The sequence below is a fragment of the Anomaloglossus baeobatrachus genome, chromosome 5, assembly GCF_048569485.1.
Source record: "Anomaloglossus baeobatrachus isolate aAnoBae1 chromosome 5, aAnoBae1.hap1, whole genome shotgun sequence".
Classification (NCBI taxonomy): Eukaryota; Metazoa; Chordata; class Amphibia; order Anura; family Aromobatidae; genus Anomaloglossus; species Anomaloglossus baeobatrachus.
This window is the reverse complement of record NC_134357.1, coordinates 517,046,094-517,062,863: the sequence shown is the minus strand read 5'-3', so window position 1 is coordinate 517,062,863 and position 16,770 is coordinate 517,046,094. Positions and strand designations below refer to the sequence as shown.

General features: G+C 50.2%; 1 protein-coding gene across 1 annotated transcript in view; it reads right to left on the bottom strand.

Moving 5' to 3' along the window:
* LOC142312051 (uncharacterized) overlaps positions 1-9,228 on the bottom strand; it is a 32,763-nt gene extending 23,535 nt beyond the window's left edge. The window contains exon 1 of the mRNA XM_075350928.1: positions 9,103-9,228. The gene's annotated coding sequence lies outside the window, so the exon portion shown is untranslated. The remainder of the gene's footprint in view (positions 1-9,102) is intronic.
* Between the last annotated feature and the right edge of the window lie 7,542 nt (positions 9,229-16,770).

The window sequence follows — 16,770 nt, the reverse complement described above, 5'->3', positions numbered from 1 at the left end:
TATATGGAAGGCAGGTGTGGGGCCCATTATACTATATGGAAGGCAGGTGTCGAGCGTATTATACTATATGGAAGGCAGGTGTGGGGCCAGTTATACTATATGGAAGGCAGGTGTGGGGACCATTATACTATATGGAAGGCAATGTGAGGCCCATTATACTATATGGAAGGCAGGTGTGGGGCCCATTATACTACATGGAAGGCAGGTGTCGAGCCTATTATACTATATGGAAGGCAGTTGTGGGGCCAGTTATACTATATGGAAGGCAGGTGTGGGGCCCATTATACTATATGGAAGGCAGGTGTCGAGCCTATTATACTATATGGAAGGCAGGTGTGGGGCCAGTTATACTATATGGAAGGCAGGTGTGGGGCCCATTATACTATATGGAAGGCAATGTGAGGCCCATTATACTATATGGAAGGCAGGTGTGGGGCCCATTATACTACATGGAAGGCAGGTGTCGAGCCTATTATACTATATGGAAGGCAGTTGTGGGGCCAGTTATACTATATGGAAGGCAGGTGTGGGGCCCATTATACTATATGGAAGGCAGGTGTCGAGTGTATTATACTATATGGAAGGCAGGTGTGGGGCCAGTTATACTATATGGAAGGCAGGTGTGGGGACCATTATACTATATGGAAGGCAATGTGAGGCCCATTATACTATATGGAAGGCAGGTGTGGGGCCCATTATACTACATGGAAGGCAGGTGTCGAGCCTATTATACTATATGGAAGGCAGTTGTGGGGCCAGTTATACTATATGGAAGGCAGGTGTGGGGCCCATTATACTATATGGAAGGCAGGTGTCGAGCCTATTATACTATATGGAAGGCAGGTGTGGGGCCAGTTATACTATATGGAAGGCAGGTGTGGGGCCCATTATACTATATGGAAGGCAATGTGAGGCCCATTATACTATATGGAAGGCAGGTGTGAGGCCCATTATACTAAATGGAAGGCAGGTGTCGAGCCCATTATAACATATGAAAGGCAATGTGAGGTCCATTATACTATACAGAAGTCAATGTGGGGCACATTATACTACATGGAATTCAATGTGGGGTGCACTCTATTACACGAAACGCAATATAGGGCACATAATACTATGTGGCGGACTATGTGGGCCCTATTCTATATGGAGGACTATGGTATTCTATTATACTGTTTAGAGTTCTATAGGGGTCTGTCATATGTAAGACAATGTGAAGCCCATTATACTGTATGAGGGACAATGTTGGGCCCATTTCACTGCATGGAAGGCAATGTGGGACCCATTATACTGTTTGGAAGGCTAGTGGGTCTATAATAAAGTAATATAATGTGGAAGATTGTGTAGGAGTCACAGCTGGGGATCATGCTGTGGTGGGGTCAACATAATTTGCCAGGGAAGTTGAGGGGGGTACATTAGGGTCATTATACGCTGTGCGGAATTGGGTGCCGCAGAGAAATTCACTGTGAGGTTATCATACTATATTTGGGCGGGGGGAGATTTTGTTCGCATCACACTTCATGTGTTCTACCAAAGGGGAATCTATGGGCTTTAATAAGATTAAAATTACTTTGTAAGGGCTACAAAGTTATGAGATATGCTGATGCAGTGGGCATGGCTAACATGGATGAGTGCAACAGGTACAACAGGCATGGAAGGAACAGCAGAGGAAGCAGGTACGGCAGATACAGCAAGTATGTATAGGTGCAGCACTTGGTACAGCAGGTACTACAATATAGACAGGTGTAAGCAATACAGCAGCAGCAGAAGGTTAAGGGATATGACAACTATTTCAGAGAAGAATTTTTTAGATAAGTATACAAAATTGAGCGTTGTGTCAGAATATACCTATGGACTGTTAATAAAATTTACTTTACTTTACTTAAAGTAAATTTTATTAACAGTTCATAGGTATATTCGGATATGACAACTAGCAACGCATCTCAAAGGATAGACCAAAAGGAAAGGGTGCCTTAAATACCTACTGCCTCTTCTGTGTTAGAGCTCACTGGCCTTTAAGCATAGGCATGCTTGTGCCCTAAGTGTGCTCCCAGGAGACTTGCGTGGCACGCACAGGCCCTGGGAGCCGGAGGCAGGGACAGGAGCCACCGCAGAGCGTCTGGAAAAGTGAGGGCGCCAGTGTCCCTGTCGCGGGCGGAGGAGGGGACGCCGCGCTCTCCCTCTGCTCGGGTCCGGCTGCCGCGGCTGCTGCGGCCTGCTGCTGCTCGGTGGCTCGAGCGATGGCCCGGATCCCGGGGACTCGAGCGGCGCTCCTCGCCCGTGAGTGAAAGGGGATTGGGATTTGGGATAGTTTATTGTCCGTGATGCCACCCACGGTTGTGGTGATTAAGTGGATACCACCGCTGCTCTGTCTGGGGAGCCCGGGAGTGATGGTACGGAGCAGCCAGTTGTTGATTTGCCCCTCCGTGGGTAGGGGTTTGGTGGTCCCGGGGCCCAGTGATGGTGTTGGTATGGTGGACAGGCGGGTATGGGGCCTGTGGAGGTGCAGGGGCGCAGGGGCAGCGCTGTGCCGCACGGCACGGAGGTACTCACTCAGCCAGTAAACACGACACAGTTCTCGGTAAACAAACGGCTGGTTGGACGGGTCCCTCGGACGGTTACGGTGCTGCGGTTCCCTGAAGTTAGCGGTGACGGTCTCTTCCCTGCACCTATGTAAAGTCTCTTGGTAGCGATGGGTCCCCACCGGTTACCCACTCCTCGGCTTCAATCTGGGCCGAAGGAGCCCTACTTTGCCCGCAGGCGCTGGCCCTGGGAAACTGGTGCCCTGGCGGTGGCGGTGTCTCCCCTTCACGGTCGGGCTGTTGCCTTCGATCGGGACTTGGTTGTTAGGAGACAGAGGTCCCCTTCACTGACGGATTTGGTAAATTATGGCGACTCCTAGCCTTGCCGGGATCCGAAAGGCCCCTGCCCTGGTGCTGACTGTTCTTCGTATACCGCTCCGGTACCGCCGGGTCACCACCCGTCCGCGGTCCTTCCGGCAACCTCCAAGCAGTCCCCCTGCAGACTATCACCGCCGTCTGCTGACCTTGCTGTCTCTCAGTCCGGGGCACACACCCGGACCAACTTCAGGCTTTACTACTGTCACTTTTTACTCTTTCTCTCCAGCTCCTCTACCACTTCACTTCCTTCTACTTTCACTTCCCTAGATGGACTGCCTGGTTTTCCAGCCTCCAGGGCTGTGTACTCCTTGGTGGGCGGAGCCAACCGCCTGGCCCACCCCCTGGTGTGGACATCAGCCCCTGGAGGAAGGCAACAAGGATTTTGGGTTAGCCTTGGTGTTCCTGCAGGGAATGTGGGGTGCATGTGATGTTGTGACCTGTGACCCCTGGCGTCACATCCCCACCAAGTAGAGAGAACAGGGCAGTGCAGGAATGATGGTAATGGTATGACAGTACCATCCTTACACCTCCCCATTTCCAGGAATCTCTTAAGGAAAAGAGGGGCATTGATATTCTCCTTGGGCTCCCATGATCTCTCTTCAAGAAAAAAAAAAAACAGTCCACCAAGAAGAAGAAAAAGGTTTTACCTCGTATAAATGTCTTCAGCACTGACCTCAGCTCCTACTGCAGCTGGATGTGCAGCCGAGGGCACACATTCAGCTGAATAGCAGAGAGACTCATTGCATTCCTGCACTGCACATCACAGGGTCACAGGAGGTAGCAGCTGGCACAGGGGCTAACAGTGTGCTTACTGCTTAAGAAAATGTATATTCATTGCTCCCCATGCCTATAATCCTGCCCACTTCTTTGCACTGAAGCCAATGCTGACAGTTGGGCAATATTATGGGAGTGGGAAGCAGTGAATATTCACCCTCTTTAATAGCAGCACAATTGATAACACAGTGGCCGGCTTCCTGCAGCTACTGGGCGATCATGTGTTGCTGCTATTAAAGGGAAGCCATCACCAGTTTTGTCCCTTAGAATGATGTACATAAGTGCCCAGGCTGCTCTGTATATCAAAAAAAACACATTTTATTATATTCACCTTGAGGTTGGTCGGGTCCGATGGGTGTTGCTGGTATCTGTCCAGCGCCTCCTCTCTTCCTTAAATCGACTTTCTCCTTTCCTGCTCTGTGTGGATGACATGTCCTACATCATCCACACAGGGACAATCATTGCGCTCCAGTGCACATGCACTTTTCTCTGCAGATCAAAGTATTGTAGTGCGCATGTGCGGGCAGTCTTTGACCTTTCCCCACGCATTACAGTACTTTGTTCTGCCCTCAACAAGGCAGATCAAAGTGCATTTGTGCAAGAGCGCAATGGCAGCCTCTGTGTGGATGACGCAGGGCGTGTCATGTACATGGAGCAGGGAAGGAGGAAGGCAATGGAAAGAAGATAGGAGATGCTGGACCAATACCAGAGACGCCAATCAGACCTGACCGCCCCGCAGATGAGTATAGTAAAAGATGTTTTTTACATTATACAGAGTGACCTGGGCTCTTATATACAGTGTGTTACGGGGGGCTGTCTGATAACCTAAAGGAGTATCAGACAGTCAGGGTCCACCGTGCAAAGACTCTGCTGCAGACTATGGCAGAGTGCAATACCTCTGTTAACTCACAGAAGGATATAATAAGTAAGTAAAGCAATTCCTCCCTTACTTGGAGGGTGTGTGGAATGATCTCTGTTAATAATCACAGAGACAAAGGCAATGTGTGCGAAATGGCACCTACCTAGGTCCGCTCTTCTAGTGGTGCAAAAGAGACGAACAGCAGCGTAAGCCGCACAAAGCTCCTACCTGCGTTCGCTCCACTAGTGTGCGAGGACACGAACCACTAGATATGGCACCTGCCTAGGTCCGCTCTTCTAGTGGTGCAAAAGAGACGAACAGCAGCGTAAGCCGCACAAAGCTCCTACCTCTGTTCGCTCCCCTAGTGTGCGAGGATACGAACAACTGCCAGACGCAGTATAAGGAACGTTACCCTAGCGGCAACGTCCACCTACGAGTCGAACCACAAGGCCCAGCCAGACCATGTGCCTCAGGCACCTGCCTATGTCCGCTCCCCTAAGAGGTAAGGATACGGACAGCAGCCGAAGCTGTAAGGTATAAGAACGCTACCCTGCCGGTAGCGCTCACCTAGCATAGACAGAGGAATGCCTAGAGGAACGCGCACAGAGCGTCTACTCTTATGCATGAACCAAGAGGACTGAGCGCCATGCGGCGTGTGTCAGGGTCTTATATAGACTCTGTGCCTCATCCAAGATGGAGGACACCAGAGCCAATCCGCTGCCAGAACGACAGGAGTGACGTCATGCTGGCCTATCACCGAGCAAGGCATCACAAGCACATGACCAGCGACCAATCGGCATAGAAGGTGTCAGAGACATGTGACCTCGTCAGCGATGATGTCACCCGCACATGTGCAATGGCTCCAAGATAGGACTTAGTCTCCGGCGCTCGCACATGTGCAGTAGCAAGAAATCTGGACTTAGTCTCCAGCGCTCGCACATGTGCAGTAGCAAGAAATCTGGACTTAGTCTCCAGCGCTCGCACATGTGCAGTAGTAAGAAATCTGGACTTAGTCTCCAGTGCTCGCAGCAACCGTAACAGCAACCGTAACACAGTGGGTACGGAAAATATTCAGACCGACCCCTTTAAAACTTTCACTCTTTGTTTCATTGCAGCCATTTGGGAAATTCAAAAAAGTTAATTTTTTTTCTCATCAATGTACACTCTGCACCCCATCTTGACAGGAAAAAAAAAAAAGTAGAAATGTTTTGAAATTTAAACAAGAAAAACTGAAATATCACATGGTCATAAGTATTCAGACCCTTTGCTCAGTATTGAGTAGAAGCACCCTTTTGAGCTACTACAGCCATGAGTTTTCTTGGGAAAGATGCAGTTTTTCACACCTGGATTTTGGGATCCTCTGCCATTCTTTCTTGAAGATCCTCTCTAGTTTTATCAGGTTGGATGGTGAACGTAGGTGGACAGCCATTTTCAGGTCTCTCCAGAGATGCTCAATTGGGTTTAGGTCAGGGCTCTGGCTGGACTAGTCAAGAATGGTCACACAGTTGTTCTGAAGCCACTCCTTTATTATTTTAGCTGTGTGCTTAGGGTCATTATCTTGTTGGAAGGTGAACCTTTGGCCAAGTCTGAGGTCCAGAGCACTCTGGAAGAGGTTTTCTTCCAGGATATCTTTGTACTTGGCTGCATTCATCTTTCCTTCAATCGCAACCAGTCGTTTTGTCCCTGCAGCTGAAAACCACCCCCATAGCATGAGGCTGCCACAACCATGTTTCACTGTGGGGATTGTATTGGGTACGTGATGAGCAGTGTCTGGTTTTCCCCACACATACCACTTAGAATTATCACCAAAAAGTTCTATATTCGTCTCATTAGACCAGAGAATCTTATTTCTCATAGTCTGGGAGTCCTTCATGTGTTTTTTTGCAAACTCTATGTCGGCTTTCATATGTATTGCACTGAGGATAGGCTTCCGTCGGACCACTCTGCCATAAAGGCATGACTGCTGGAGTGCTGCAGTAATAGTTAACATTGTGCAACTTTCTCCCATCTCCCTACTGCATCTCTGGAGCTCAGCCACAGTGATCTTGGGGTTCTTCTTTACCTTTCTCACCAAGGCTCTTCTCCTACGATTGCTCAGTTTGGCTGGACAGCCAGGTCTAGGAAGATTCTGGTGGTCCCAAATGTCTTCCATTAATGTATTTATGGAAGCCACTGTGCTCTTGGGAACCTTGAGTACTGCAGAAATTCTTTTGTAACCTTGGCAAGATCTGTGCCTTGCCACAATTCTGTCGCTGAGCTCCTTGAGCAGTTCCTTTGACCTCATCATTCTCATTTGGTCTGACATGCACTGTGAGCTGTGAGGTCTTATATAGACAAGTGTGTGCCTTTCCAAATCAAGTCCTATCAGTTTAATTAAACATAGCTTGACTCCAATCAAGGAGTAGAACCATCTCAAGGAGGATCCCAAGGAAATGCACCACGCAGCATGTGACTTAATTATGATGCCTGAGCAAAGGGTCTGAATACTTATGACCATGTTTTTTTCTGTCAAAATGGAGGGCAGAGTGTACATTAATGAGAAAAAAATGAACTTTTTTGAATTTACCAAATGGCTACAATGAAACAAAGGTGAAAAATTTAAAGGAGTCTGAATACTTTCTGTAGCCACTGTACAGTATTCTTGAAAGTTGTAGCATAAGAGCCTACTGGCGGTGGCCACATCATATAGGGGAAAACCTGGTGACAGGTTCCCTTAAAGAGAACTACTGGTGGACCTACCGCTGATGCATTTGCACTGGTGCCCCTAAGGAGAGGGTCACAAAAAAACTGCTGAAAACTCAGTCTATCAGTGATTGCAGAGGGGAGAAGCAGGGGGCCGTTCTGGCATCATTTGCAGATATAGGGGCTGGTCAGCCACAATCTGTAGATGATACTGTAGTGCCCCTGAGACCATCAGGGTGCTACAAGGTTCTGCATCTTCACCAGGGCCTATCCCTTTAGGGACCCAGGACCCCAGTGCCGGTACCACCAAAAACCCAGGTAATCCCAGTTTTCCCCAACAATCCCACCATACAATGGTACTTAGCTAGGGTGGGACCATGGATGGCCGCCTAGAGGTGGAGCCACTCCAGTCCACTAGTTGACCAGGTAGGAGGGGCAGACTGTGGAGAGCAGACACAGGGAGTCTAGTGTTGACAGCAAAGGTGTGAAGGTGGAAGTGAAGCGACACCCTGACACGGGTTGATGGTGACCTGGTACCCAGGAGAGGTGGTTGCCGGTGGAGTACTCCCGGAAATACGCACTGACGCGGTACAGGACCCTAGGACAGGAAAGAGCTTCAAGCCAACCTGTTAACACCTGCACAGCAAAGGGGATCATCAAGGACCTTGCTGCCCCTAAAGAATCCGAAGACTCAGTAGCAAAGAGAGAGCCGGGGACAGGACCAGAGACTCCAACCCCACAGGGTTCACGCTACCGTCAGGTGGACAGTGGTAGACAAACCTCAAACCGGGGACCCCCAGTGTTCCATACCACGGGGACCCACTTACCAGAGACAGGTGCAGGGGATGAAGGTACCAGAGAACCAGACTGACACTGAGACTAAGGGGACCTAGAGGCGAAACCAGTCGGCCTGGGGCAACCAGTTAACACCCTAAAAGTGAGTAAACCAGTTGCACTGAATACCTGTCTGGACTACTTCTTCCGATGTCTACCGCACCATACACCCGCTGGGGCAATACCCCACTTGCAGGGGGACTACCATACTAGCTGCAATACCATCAGCCCCAATAGAGACACTTCTGCATCGGCTCCCTATACTTAGCCGCAACACCGTAAGTGGCGTCACAAATAACGTATTCACAAATCCCCTGTAAATATCCCCATTACAAAAAGGGCCCAGGGCACGGAACCGGGTAACGGCCACCATCAAGACATCCCCAGGACGTACAGTAACCGGAACAAAGTACCCCATATCCCTGGGTGCGACAGTACTTTCACTGGCCACTGCTTCTGTTGCAACCTTTAGCTGAAATACAGGACCAGAGATCTCGGATCACACGTCTGTCACAGTACCTACAATGGATTTGGTAATCCACGGGTTGGTAAACAATCATAAAAGGTAATACAGTAGTAGGGGGGTAACTAGGTCACAGGGGCTGAGAGTCCGTAGTCTAGCTATGTGTAGTGGCTAAGGTTCCCATTCTGCTTTGGCTTTCACGTGGTTCCTGGCATGCGCAGACACACAGAGAACATGGCATGAAGTAGTAGCCGGGGTGAATGCAATCCCACAAGAAGCACAGACACCGTACGTCTCCTGAACAAAGAGAGTGAACTCTTACTCCACATAATTGCAGTGTAGACAATGCACGGTCTGTCCACATATCAGTTCCTACATGACGGTTCTTTCCATATCAGCAGGATTAACTCTCCCTCATCCAAGCTCTGAGGCCATCGTAGCACGAGGCTTCTACAACTATCGTGGCTTTGAGCAGTTTTCGGATTTTTGATTGCTATATTCGGGGCCTACCTTGATTTGGGAAAACCCGGCATCATGAACTTTTCCTTTCCATAGAAAGTGTCTAAATGCAGCGCAGCCTTTGTTCTCCTTACCTGTCGCAGTCACTAGAGGACAGAAGCGATCTGAAGTAGACCCACCGACTCCAGCGTTCAGACACCTCTCCAACAAAAGACAGAGCCCTTGTCTTCACCTCTAAAGTCCTCTGCCGCATGCATCTTTTTACCCCTCACCCACCCATACCTGTCTGACAGGTCCCAGGCATTTCCCAACTGCTGCTTAACTTCCTTTGGCCATATATGGCACCAGTAATTTTGAGAAAGGCCAGCAGAGGTCAGTGTAGGATTAGAAATGCTTCAAAAGACACAGGTATTGTCTGATATAGAAAAACACATGGTCCATCAGGGAACATTCTAGTAGTGTCTACTCTGGGTCATTATTTCTCCCGTGCCTCCCCCATACTCCGGAACGCTCTACCTCAGCATATCAGACTCTCCCCTACCGTGGAAAGCTTCAAGAGGAACCTCAAGACCCACCTCTTCCAACAAGCCTACAACCTACAATAGCCCTCAGTCCAGTAGACCACTGCGCAACCAGCTCTGTCCTCATCTATTGTACCATCATCCATTCCCTGTAGACTGTGAGCCCTCGCGGGCAGGGTCCTCTCTCCTCATATACCAGTCTGTTTTGTACTGTTAATGATTGTTGTACGTATACCCTCTTTCACTTGTAAAGCCCCATGGAATAAATGGCGCTATAATAATAAATAATAATAATAATAATAATAATAATTATGCTTCTATTACTTCTGGAGCTGCTGCTGGCAGGGTCTGTGCAGGAGTCAGTCACACCCAGGCTGTGTGCACACGCTGCGTTTTTTTATGTGATTTCTCTTGCAGATTTTAATCAATCTACAAGGGAAAATGTGTACTGCCCCTGCAGCAGTCGGACTGCTTGGGTCCGGTGTTGCTGTGGCTCGAGGGTCTCCGGACCCGGGGACTCTCAGCCACTCGAAAATGAAAGGGGGTTATTTACAGGGGATAAGTGTTTGTGACGCCACCCATGGTTCGCGGTAAGGGGAGTACCGCCACTGCCGATGGGAGTACCAGGGGGAGATGGAGTGGGGCAGGTAGATGACGTTCCCTCTACGGGTAGGGGACTCGGGATGGTGGAACCACTCCTATCCATATGTCTCCCACACTGCCTTTATGTATAATATACCCACACACACACTGGCCCATTGTATAATACCCCCCTCCCCCTCACACACACTGCTACTTGCAACACTTTTTTAATAAAGTAGTAGTGGGCACCGCCACAATGTAATAAATATAAATAAAGGGAGGGGTGCTAAAAACTATGGAAAAAAAAAAGAATTATAACATGAGAAGAAAAAAAGCTGCCAAGTAAAAATGTGCACAGACAGCTATTTATATATAAACATGGCTTTTATTGATACAAAACATATAAGGTTGACAAGAACAAAGGTTAAAACCGCAATTATCAAGAGAAAAAGAATGGAAGAAATAGGGAGATGGACCTAATAATCCTGTACTTATCCCCAATGAAGTATCAGGGCACTGATAATAGAATGCACAACAAGTACGGTATATAAACAGCATCTGACCGTAGAGCCTCATGTTAAAGGTAATGTGGCAGTAAGTCAATAGAGGATTGTCTTTGTCAGCCTTATATCTTTTGCATCAATAAAAGCCAAATACTGTATATATATATACGGTATATATAGATATATATATATAAAAAAGTGTCCCCCTCCTGCTATATATGTCCCCCTCTTTGTATATGTGTCCCCATTTAGGTATATATGTCCCATCCTGGGCCTCTCCTGCTATATACATCCCCCTCCTGGGCAAATTCTGCTATATATGTCCCTTCTTGGTATATATCTCCTCCTCCTGGTACATATGACCCCTTCCTCAACCACTCCTGGTATATATGTCCCCATTCTTGTTTATTTGGCCCTTTCCCGGTATATATGTCCTTGCGGTATATTTGTCCCCTCCCTGGACCACTCATGGTGTTAATGTCTTCCTCCTGGTATATATGTCACATCCTGGGGTCCTCCTGGTGTGTGTAATATATATATATATATATATATATATATATATACATATATATATATATATATATATATATATATATATATACATACTGTATATAATATTATATATATATATATATGTATATATATATATATATATATATATATATATCTGTGTGCGTGCCTCTAGATAAGTGCCTCATAAGCGGCAAAAATATACCAGAAATGTCCCAGAATTGACCAGAAGGTAATATTTTACTCATTCTAACTAGGTTTACCACTGTGACATTTCATTTGTAAAATCCCATACGTGACACCTTACTCCCACCATGTTCACCTATGCCCTCACAGTCCTTGCCCCTCCCCTCCTTACTCTCCTCCGATATCCCCACACCCCAGCACCCGCTAAACAAATATTCATCTCCTCTTCCCTCCTGCCTTCTCATCTGTCCTCATCTGCTGACCTACTCCTGAACCTCAGATCGCTCCTAATATCACGCAGATGATGCCGTCCACTCTCCTTCGCCCATCTGCTCTCCCTTTCTCTACTCCTTCTCACTGCTGGTGACATATCCCCCAATCCTGGCCCCCCACAGATGGTACACCCCTCTTTATCACCCACCTTCCACTCTCCACATACTAGTAACTACCGCAACCTATCCAACATAAAATCCATTCCCCTCTCACCCACTCCGCCGCCCCCTCTCTATGGAGCACTCTGGAATGCCCGTTCAATGTGTAATAAACTGCACATCATTCATGATCCAGCAATCTATCCTTTATGGGCCTCACCGAAACATGGCTGACACCCTCCAACACTGCCTCCCCGGCTGCACTATGCTACGGCGGCCTCCACTTCACCCACACTCCTCGCCCTGGCAATAGACAGGGTGGAGGAGTGGGCCTCCTTTCTAACAACTGCAGCTTCACCCCAATCCCACCTCTACCCTCCCTCGTCCTGCCTTCCTTTGAAGTGCACTCTGTCCGAATCTATTCTCCCTCCAACCTCCAAGTGGCCGTCATATACAGACCCCCGGGCACTACCACTGCCTTTATTGACCAGTTCTCTGCCTGGCTTCTACACTTTCTCTCTGCTGACATTCCCACCATGATCATGGGTGACTTCAACATCCCCACTGACACCCGCCAATGAGCTGCTTCTAAACTCCTCTCCCTTGCTTCGTCCTTTGGTTTAACCCAGTGGTCCGCCTCTGCCACCCATAAAGATGGACACACACTAGACCTTATCTTTACCCACCTCTGTTCCCTTTCTGACCTCACAACTTCCCCCCTCCCCCTATCTGACCACCATCTTCTGACCTTTTCAGCCCTGCCCTCCTCACCTGCCCCCCCGGCCCAGCACCTAGCACATCCCCGCTGAAACCTTCCACACCTCAACATGCATACCCTTTCTGACTCTATCCTTCCACTGTCGTCCATATCATCACTCCACGACACAAACAGTGCCACCACTTTCTACAACACCACTCTCACATCAGCTATTGATTCAGTCGCCCCTCTTGTGCACGGCAGAGTGAGACGAATCAATAGACAGCCCTGGCACAACAGCCTCACTAAAAAACTTCGGCAAGTGTCTAGGCCTGCAGAGCGGCGGTGGAAGAAAACACACTCCCAGGAAGACTTCACCACATTCAAAAATACAATTCACAGATTTCGTTCAGTCCTCACCTCCGCTAAACACGATTACTTCAGAAACCTCATATCCTCTCTAACACACAACCCCAAATAGTTATTCAATACTTTCAACTCCCTCCTTCGCCCACCACTGCCCCCTCCAACTTCCCTCATTTCTGCAGAAGACTTTGCCACTTATTTAAAAAAAAAAATCGACCAAATAAGGCAAGTCTTCTTTGCTGAGCCACCACAACCCCTTCATATAACTGACCACTGCCCATCCCCCATAAACTTCCTCCCCACCATCACTGAAAGAGAGCTTGCACGTCTTCTCTCAAAAGTGCACCTCACCACCTGCGCACTTGACCCCATCCCATCCCACCTCCTCCCCAACCTCACCACTATCCTTATTCCAGCCTTAACCCATCTCTTCAACCTATCTTTAACGACTGGTACCTTCCCCTCTGCCTTTAAACATGCAACTGTCACATGCATCCTAAAGAAACCTTCCCTCGATCCAACCTCTACTACCAGCTATCGCCCCATATCACTACTCCCACTTGCCTCAAAACTCCTGGAACAGCATGTCCATGCTGAACTTTCCTCCCACCTCTCCTCTAACTCTCTGTTTGACAACCTACAGTCCGGCTTCCGTCCACATCATTCTACCGAAACTGCTCTGACCAAAATCACGAATGACTTACTTACTGCCAAAGCTAACAAGCACTTCTCCATACTCCTACTTCTAGACCTGTCCTCAGCCTTCGATACCGTTGATTACTCCCTCCTACTACAGACTCTCTCTTCCCTTGGTGTCAGAGATCTTGCCCTCTCTTGGATCTCTTCATACCTTTCCAATCACACTTTTAGTGTCTCCCACTCTCACACAACCTCTTCATCCCGCCATCTCTCTGTTGGCGTTCCTCAAGGCTCTGTCCTAGGACCCTTACTTTTTTCTATCTACACATTTGGCCTGGGACAAGTCATAAAGTCCCATGGCTTTTAATACCACCTATATGCCGACGACACCCAGATCTACCTCTCTGGCCCAGATTTCACATCTCTGCTGTCCAAAATCCCGAAATGTCTATCTGCTATATCCTCCTTCTTCTCCTCTCGCTTCCTAAAGCTCAATGTGGCCAAAACTGAACTAATCATCTTTCCTCCATCTCACCTACACTCTCCACCTGATCTATCTATTACAATAAATAACACCATGCTCTCGCCAGTACCCAAAGTTCGCTGCCTCGGAGTGACCTTTGACTCCGTCGGGTGCAGACATCTTGTTTCCGTCCCCCTTAGTCTTTTTCCGGCTCCTCCTCTACAGGGGCGGGGTTTTGGCCTTCGCGCCTCCACTACTCGAGGAGACGCTCGAGCGGGAATTCTTCGCGCCCAAGATGGCGGCTTTACAAATTTTCCGGCCGGACACCTCCGGCGGTAACAAGGCGCACCTCTACCAGACGGCAGAGCGGTAAGATCCTGTTCGTGACGCCAAGTTGTCGCGGGCGGAGGAGGGGATGCTGCGCTCTCCCACTGCTCGGGTCCGGCTGCTGCTGGTGCCGCTGCTCGGTGGTGGCTTGAGCGGTGGGCCGGATCCCGGGAACTCGAGCGGCATTCTTCACCCGTGAGTGAAAAGCGGGGAATTGATTGTGGGGATTGAATATTGTCCGTGACGCCACCCACGGTTGTGGTGATATTGGTGACACCACCGCTGCTCTAGACGGGGATCCCGGGAGCGGTGACAGGGAGCAGCCTTGTTGTTAGTTCTCCCCTCCGTGGGTAGGGGGTTAGTTGTCCCGGGGCCCGGTGATGGGGGTAGGAGTGGATGGCAGGCGGGTTACAGGGCCTGGTGAGGTGCAGGGTCGCAGGGGCAGCGCTGTGCCGCACGGCACGGTGGTACTCACTCAGTCAATGATGAAGACACAGTTCTCGGTAAAACACACGGATGGATGGATGGGTCCCACTGACGGCTGCGGTGGTTTCTGCTCCCGGCAGGTTGATGGTGACTGCCTTTCCCTGCACCTATATACGGTAGATGGTTCCAATGGGTTCCCACCGGTAACCTGCTCCCCAGCTTGGATATGGGCTGGAGGAGCCCCTTTTGCCCGCAGGCTCTGGCCCTGAGAAACGGTTGCCTTGGCGGTGGCGGTGTCTCCCTCTCTTGGTTGGACTGTTGCCTTCTGTCGGGACTTGGCTGCTGGGAAACCCAGGAGGTTCCCTTCACTAACGAATTCGGCAAATTCACGGCGACTCCTAGCCTTGCCGGGGTCCGTAAGCCCCTGCCAGATGGTGCTGGCTTCTCTTTGTGTACCGGTCCGGTACCGCCGGGCCACCGCCCGTCCACGGTCCTTACGGCAGACTCCGATAGGTCACTCCTGCAGACGGTCACCACCGTCTGCCAACCTTGCTGATCTGTCCGGGCCACACACCCGGACCAACTTCAGTCTGCTCAGCTGCCACTTTCCTTCCTTCCACTTTCACTTCCCTAGCTGAACTCCTTACTTTTCCCGCCTCCAGGACTGTGAACGCCTCGGTGGGTGGAGCCAACCGCCTGGCCCACCCCCTGGTGTGAACATCAGCCCCTGGAGGAAGGCAACAAGGATTTTGGTTAGCTTAGGTGTTCCTAACTGGGGTGTAGGGTGTGGTGGTGTTGTGACCTGTGACCCCTGGCTTGCCCAGGGCGTCACATTCCCCCCTTAGCAAAAATGCAGACCGTCCGCGGGCTGCCCGTCCAACACCGGTTTTATTTATTTATTTATTTTTTTCTGAAAAAGGTAAACGGTCAACATACAAATTATTACATCATCCCACATCGGGAGGTTCAGTGCTTAAACGTTACTAACGGTTTTACGGGTACGGTTTCCGCTCTCTCCCACCCAAGCAACCTGGCCCTGATGCTGCCCCTAAAACCCAGGCAGCACCCCTTGACCCCAGTCCAGCACAAGGCACCCGAGCGGGATCTGTCCTTCCCCTCCAGAGGGTAGCCACCGGTTCCTGTGGTGGCTGGGCCCCAGCCTGCTCTGCTGAGGGCCCTCCCTCCAACCTGCCTCTCCGGAGGCGGCATCTGCGGAAACGGTACGGTAAAACAACTTATTTACAAGCCACTAACGTTTGTGGTTGCCCTGCAAGTTCACGGGCTTGTCCATGGAAAGTCCTCCATGCAAACTTTTTAAAACGGTCCCCCACGGGGACAACGGTTGCCGGCTACGGCCGGTTTCCAATCACGGTTAGACAATCTGGTAACTGTTCGGTAATCATTTTGCTTATCATCATTTTTAAACTTTCAAACAAATACTGTAAACATCCTCAGACTGGTGGTCCCAACGGGGACTGGACAACGGTGCTCCGCTGCCCCTACTCCGGACTTTCAGCTTCATCCGAGGGTGGGGGTGCAGGACTCACTCGGCTCTCCTGACTGCCCCGCAGTTTGGCATCTAGGGCGAACCACCCCCTCTCTCCGCAGTGCCGGGTATACTGTACAATGTCACCAGGCATCAGGTTACGGCCGGGATGCTCCTCAGGCAGGTGGGCATTCACATCCCGCCGGGCTATAAACACTTCGGCCTCCAGGCCCGGTTCGTATATAAACTCAAAGCCCCGGCGGACATCAAACCTCCTCACCTGCCCTTCGTACAGCGGGCCCCGGACCCGGAACGTTGCTTGCCGGAGGCTCTCTTTCTCTCTTATTGCTCGGGCCACTAGCTCCGCCCTTTTCCTTTCTCTCTCACCGATCTCCAGGCCCAGCGGTACCGGCTCCCTATCCCAATACGGTGCTGCTGCGAGCTCCGGCGCACGGGTCGGGCCCCGCGGGACATTCTTGACGTTGCCCACTGTCAGGGATCTGGGCGACAAGTCCCGCGGTGTCTTGGCCTTGGGCGCCACCTTGCAGCGACAACCCGGCGCTACCTCAGCCGAGGTGTGGGGGATGGGCACAGGGGCTTTCCGCAGCTGGGCCTCCGGCTTGGAGTGGGTCATCGGCTCCGGCTCGGGGACTTTCTCGGCAAACGTCTCCGGTGCGGTTTTCGGAGCCTTCCAGGGCAACACCTCCGGTCGACTACGGACTCCG